This window comes from Pollicipes pollicipes, unplaced genomic scaffold, assembly GCF_011947565.3.
Source record: "Pollicipes pollicipes isolate AB1234 unplaced genomic scaffold, Ppol_2.1 Scaffold_4881;HRSCAF=5763_pilon_pilon_pilon, whole genome shotgun sequence".
Taxonomy (NCBI): domain Eukaryota; kingdom Metazoa; phylum Arthropoda; class Thecostraca; order Pollicipedomorpha; family Pollicipedidae; genus Pollicipes; species Pollicipes pollicipes.
In genome coordinates, this window is record NW_023596576.1 from 42,814,882 (window position 1) to 42,821,690 (window position 6,809).

The following is a 6,809-nucleotide window of genomic DNA, read 5'->3' on the forward strand; positions in this document are numbered from 1 at the left end:
GGTCACTTTCCTAACGCTGTTAAACGTGAACCACTTTCCCAGATGCGTTCGTGGCTGAAGGTCTGAAACGTAAACAGCTCTTAAACGAACAGACGATTGTTTTGAACAAATGCCGGGACGTGTTTACCCTTCGATCCGATGTTGGTTTTGGATAACGGACCGTAACCTGACCGGACGCACCACTTAGCCCGAAATATCCGACAATGGTGAGGGACGCGAGGCGGCATCGCGCGCTGAGCCAGCCAGTCGTTCTGGGGCGCTGACCAGCGGCTTATCTAGACCGGGGCCCAAGCATTGCACATCCGTGGTCGTTGCGGAACCTGATACAGGGTGTCGTATATCACATGGTTCTACCAATGACGGTATGTATTATCCCGGCTGTGGCGTCGCGGACTCTGATGGCTGTAAAATGCACGAGTGTGGTTGTTCGTTTATGCCAGCCAGGCTCTAAGCCGGTAATTGTGTCAGAAATGTTTCAAAATTGCTTAAGAAATCAACCACATCCGTGACCTAAGCAAAATAAACCACTACTGAGTGGTTGAGGCAGTTTAACTCCGTGACAAAAGTTGCACGATAGAAAAAGCAAATCAAATTATGAATATCAAGATTGAAAGCCCGGGCATTTCAAAACATAATGAAAAATATCATGTATCAAAAGTATCATGTATCAAAAATATTGTGATCTAAGCAAAATAAACCACTACTGAGTGGTTGAGGCAGTTTAACTCCGTGACAAAAAAGTTGCACGATAGAAAAAGCAAATCAAATTATGAATATCAAGATTGAAAGCCCGGGCATTTCAAAATATAATGAGAAATATCATGAGCCGCAAGCCGTCGAAAACTAAAAGAACGCTTGATGCATGCATGCAATGATTGTGACAACCTGCAACCCATGAACGCAAATTGTTGAACAGGCACGAAAGCTGAACACGCATGGGATTCATAAATATTCTGCTACTATTCAAACTCTACCCTAATTCAAAGTTATGCGGGTAGTATTTGTCTCATATCACACACACACCACACACACCACACACACACACACACACACACACACACACACACACACACACACACACACACACACACACACACACACACACACACACACACACACAATTTTAAATGCCTCAGCACGCGCTCGGCTGGGGGTCAGTTTGTATGCCTGAAGATAATTGAATAATAGACCGTTTAGTATCAAAAATTTTGATGCACCTTGTAACATCTCCGACCTACGGCAGGTTGACGTAAGGCCATGGATTTAGCGAAGATAATCTGTAGGGGATGCTCAGTCTGATGCAACAACGGAGTGTTAGGAGTTTCAACTTCCACTAGCTTAAGGTGAGGTGTAAAGGTCAGACTTATGTTAAGTCCAACCCGTTTTAGAACTCTAGGGCTTGGTGTAAGAGGGAATTTCTGGTGCTCATTTCGAATGTGTTAATAACAGGAACTATAGTACAAATCTTCCGTGGACATCTTAGAGGTCAAACTAGGTCACTGACCTAAAATCACCTAAGTCAACGTTTTTTTGGGGGGAGGGGGAAACAAACTGCCTAGCATAACCTTTGTCTCTTAAACAATTCAAAACTCTGTGAACTTTGTGTCTCTAGCCCTCTTAGTTGTTGAGATCTCAAGGGGTTCAAATTGACCCCCACCCGAACGAAGAGTATCCAACCGGCCTCCCGTGCGCGTGTTAATATTTCACAACCTGCCTTTTTAACGACGTCAAACTCAAAATGTGCTCGCTTGCACTTGGAGACGGAGCCCAGCCATGGTGCATTAAATGTCTTTCAGTCATCTCAACTCGGTAACTCAGACTGTGTCGGAACTGCCACGAGATCACGGATTACTTCAACGCTGACCCTTCCATAGGTACTAATTATGCCTAGGATTGCACACCCATGGCAACTGTGCCTAACGCAAGCCATCCCTAAACGCGGCAACGCGTCCAGTCCATCCACTCTAACAGCATCTCCGGCCACACGACACTTGACGGCCGTAAATGACTCAGTGGGATGAGGGGTGACACAGGCCGGTCGATAACCGCCTGAGTCCGGCCAGGGCCGACCAGAGCAGCCGGTGGGGTCGTGGCTCACGTGCCACGGGTATGCTCAGGGCGGTGAGGCGGGCGTGGTTCACATGTCCAGAGCCGGTATACCCAGAACGGTGAGTTGGGGTGCTGGCTCACGTGCGTTGGGTATTCTGGTCTGTTGCCGGCTGCTCCACCTCCGTGGGCAAGCCGCACAAGGTGGTGTTTCGTTGGCATTCACAGCCTCGGACCGCGGCACGCACTCGTTTAAGAATGGTCTGGGCTGTATTACAGACGTAAACGCGGCGATATGCGATACAATTACGCGTGGTCTCGCAAAGACGCCATCTATGGCCATCGCGGACAAGATTTGAGCTACTGAATCGATCCACCAGCGTTTCCAGTGACGATCCAGATTTCTCGAGGGACGCTGACCCGAATGAACGCCGGAAATCAACTTCAGTGGTTCGCAATGCGCAGCCATCGGCCAGATATTGCTCTGCCATCGGTGGTTGATGGCTAGATCGACCCGTGAGGGCTACAACAGCACGCGTGGTACATACAAAGAAACAGGCCCGCTCCTGCGCTTCCGCCCCCTAAATTTGGCTCCGGACCTACTTCTGTGGGGCAGCAACATTGAGTTAAACTGCCAGTTGCGTTAACAAATCGACAGCACAAAATAAGCAAACATCTTTTGCTTTGCGGTCACACGATTTGTCGTCAAATGTGCTCTTTGTGGTATGCACATGGGTCGGATGCGCGGAATACAACCACAGCAGCAGTGCCACGACGGGGTGCGGTACGGTCAGGACAGCGCGTCTATAACGTCTCGCCCAAATCGCCCCCCCCCCCTCAGAAGTCTAGATAGCTCCAGAAATAAAACCGATTTTGTGCAGAACAAAAATTTACCATGGGTTGCCATAGTCAAAAAGACGATTTTGGACAAGTTTAGGGCCATTTTGTATCTCCAGGAATAGATTGATGTTTCATCTCTGCGGGTCAGGTCCCAATTGAAGGTTCATCGCCTGCAAAGATCAGAATGTCATCGCAAAGGGGACCTGTCAGGATGCTTTTACTGGACTGGATTATAGCGAGGAAGCATTTGCCACGCTTGATTAAGTAGTGATAAGGCATATGTTCAATTTGCCTTGCGGCGATTCTGTTTCAACGTAGTCACAATGACCAGTAAGCCACATAAAGCAGAGGGAGAGTAATAATTGATCTCAGAATACAGACACGACAAAAACAGGAATCTGGAGATCATGTACACAGATGTTCAGACCACGCCATCCTCAACTCGGAGGATGTCGGTAGCTGTCCTCCTCTCTCCTTTTCCTTCCCCTAAGGTAGGATGTGATGAGAGCGAGCGAGTCCGACAACATCTGTGACATGGCTCGACGCTCAGTCTGACTCACTGAACACTCCCACTGACCCGACTCAGTCTCCATCTGACTGACTGGCCACTCCCACTGACCTGACTCAGTCTCCGTCTGACTGACCGAACACTCTCATTAGTCTCAGTGCTATACAGTCGGAACAGAGCCGCCACCGCGTTACCCGTTCCCACAAACAACCGGCCTACTCAGCACTCCAAAGCAAAGCTTGAAAACTTCTTTACAGGGACCCAATAATTGCTTCTCGTCTCGTTTCATAAATAAGGTCATTGGCAGCTCACCCTCTAACCTGTTGAGAGCCCATTGGTCATTGCATCACGCGTGGAAAAATCAACCCTTTACTCCAGAAACGTTCCACCAGCTAAATCGTACAATTTCAAGGAGAAGCGGACCAACATTTGACCCACGGCGACTGTATTTCACAAGACTGACTTTATGAAAGCTTCGAAAAAACGAGACCATTAGCCTGAGCATCTTTAAATCCTACCGCGTGAGCACAGTTCCGCCAGGCATAAACAGAGAAGGAGCATGGACGCGTTCTACTCACACTCCATTTGCAAGTCGGAGTCTGAGGTAGAATGACACCTTTCTCACTCACGCACTTATACTGCGCAGTTAAGAAGAACGACTATCTGTTTTCGTTCTGTGACTCTAGGCCAGTTTTCAATACTCCACAAAGTTAACTTGTTTTGTAGGCATTTAATTGCAAGTGTGGTTCACAATCATGTCAATACAACGCATCTACACATGTAGGACCCTTTCGCGGCTCGGAACGGTAACGGACGCGTCATTTCTATGTGTGGATTATATCGAAACAGACACGAAGACAGATCGTTGGCTTGGGAAGCCTTTATGAAAAGGCCTCTTCAATGCCCTTCCATGAGACTAGCACTCAAAAGTGACGGGAGAGTTCGAGCACACACTGACAAATGACTTGGCTTGCATATTGACTAATTTTGGACCTGGTCAGGCCTGGCAATTCTCGTAAACGAACTTTGTAGAATTAAGTGGTGTATATATTCGATGATTACTATTCGGTGGCTATTCAAGAAAACGGTAATGCTTCAGATGGGTGTTGGTCACAGTGAATTGGCCTATGCGCTGTAATTGTCATTCTTGCCTAGACCACATGTCACATGCCTTCTCTTGTCTAGACCACATGTCTTTCGCCTCGGGCATGGTTGTTTGAATTCGAGACCAGGTTAGAAAGGGTGTAATCGGTCGCTGCCTGATCTATTAGTTGTGCGCCCACGGCCTGACAGTGTTAGGGCCACTTTGCTATTCATACGGTCGTCTGCTCCATATAGCTGGTTTCAAGCCTTAACTTTCCATTGGTTGCTAACATTTGACAGCAGCCTTAGAAACGCCTCCAAGCATGCGGATTCGTGGGTTGGCTGGAACAGCCAGCGACCAGATGCCAACAAAGACGCAGGTTTTTTCCAATGTGGATGTCAGGTTTCTCTTTTGTCATACTGTATTAGTGTCTTGTCGCTGCAACACCTGGCCCTCGAAACCCGAACTTGGTCTTCATTCGTGCTCCGTGAACTTTTCCCAATTGAATTATTTTATGTCCCAAGTCATTCGGAAGGGAAAGCCTGCAGAGGTAATGCCATATTGGATGGAAACGCAATCTGACCAGACAAGTTACATGTAAGTTATACACATATTGTCAATCACATGCAAATTATTTATTATTGACGTAACTAATAATGATTGTTTATTTTCTTGATTCATGTATTACATATAAATCATAAATCATTATGTATTATATCTAAATGATTGAAGATATTATGCCACACCTTGTGAGACTACGCTGCTGGTTGTTGAAAGTGTCATGGCAGTATGAGCAGTGATTGCCAGTATTTGATCTCGTCGGCGCATGACCGACCGGGCCAGGGAAGCCACGCTCGGTTACAGCATCTCTGGTCAGCTGACGGAAGGTCCGCTAAACATGCCATCCCACTTGTGATAACCACGTCATGGCAAAATATGTAATGGGCGAAAGGCAAAAAAACCGACAGCTTTGTGTTTTCAATGACCTTCAGTAGCATGACGCATGTCACGTGGGACAAAGGAGTTCGTGACGTAATTTCCGTGATCATCATGCAGATGATACAGTGCGCATTTGGAGAATCTACATGAATGTTTTCAGTGCATTGATATGTTAATATCTGAAAAATGGTTGACGGAGAGGCTTATTGGGACAGGCCCAATGTCCTTACTCGGATCGGCGTGAAAATATAAGCTTCCGGTGAGGCCTGGCAGGGCGGGCCGCGTGCCGCATATTTGGAAAGAAAATCGTCCATTGCTCGCATTATGATTATTGCGCCGTTTCTCTAAGTGGCTGGATACCAGCACGACAAGTAATTCATGATGCTTTTAGCCCGCGGAAGCTAACTATTGACTAACTGTAATCCACGCTAATGTTCGAGCATTTACCGAATTTGCTCTGCTACTGTAGGTACACCAACAGATTTGATGGCAACAACAGCTGCATTGCTTGCCATTCGCGTTACAACAGCAGCTGTGGTTACAGCGCAATGGCTGCAAGGCAAATGCGTGCCCAGGGCTGATGACGCTTACGAGAGTTTTAAGACGCACAGCCTTCGGAAATGTATGCGACAAACAAGCCTGCTGAAAAAAAAAACAGCCGGGATGTTTCAACCGAATTGAATGTTGACAAACGTCGTTTGACGAGGCGACCGTCGAACGTCTGTCGTAACTAACCACGGTATCTCCTCCTTCGACGAGTCCCGTGCGGCATGTTCATCCATGTTGTTCCGGCTGGTCTGGAATCGCCCACCTGGGGTTTGATGACGCCGACTGGAGCTTGGCCAGTCGATGAGGTGTCGGCTGCCAAAAATTATGGGACCATCGATCCCGCCAACCGGCAGGTACGCTGCCTCGCCCGAAACAAAGAACCTGATCAGAACTCCACCTGGTTTATCGGAGACACGTGGATCACAACATCCACCTCGCGCGTCGGTACTGCTCCTGCCGCCGGACGTCAGCCAAGCTGCTACATACTCGACACGCACCCCTCTGAGGTCGCACTGACCCGCGATGAAGCACCAGGAGCCGGCGCCAAGCTGGACCGCCAGCTGGGTGCCGGCCGACCGCCGCAACGGCGGCGCTGACCACCGCAGTCGTCACCTCCGCCGCGCCGCGTTAGCCGCCGGCACGCCGCTGGCACGCCGCCACGGCCGGCGGCACCCACCTGGTGCAGCTCGGCGGGAGCGGCGGAGCGCGCGGCGCCGCCGCCGGCCGGCTCCGAGCGTCCAGCTCCACCTGCCGGCCGCTCAAGCGTCGCTCGTCGGCGCGCTTCGATCGGCACCGGTGCCCGTCGACGACTGCGTCGAGCGGCCCGAGCCGCCACCGGGCGGC

General features: G+C 49.3%; 1 protein-coding gene across 1 annotated transcript in view; it reads right to left on the reverse strand.

Moving 5' to 3' along the window:
• The window catches only part of LOC119101515 (blood vessel epicardial substance), a 37,081-nt gene extending 30,540 nt beyond the window's left edge, over positions 1–6,541 (reverse strand). The window contains exon 1 of the mRNA XM_037224855.1: positions 6,484–6,541. The gene's annotated coding sequence lies outside the window, so the exon portion shown is untranslated. The remainder of the gene's footprint in view (positions 1–6,483) is intronic.
• Between the last annotated feature and the right edge of the window lie 268 nt (positions 6,542–6,809).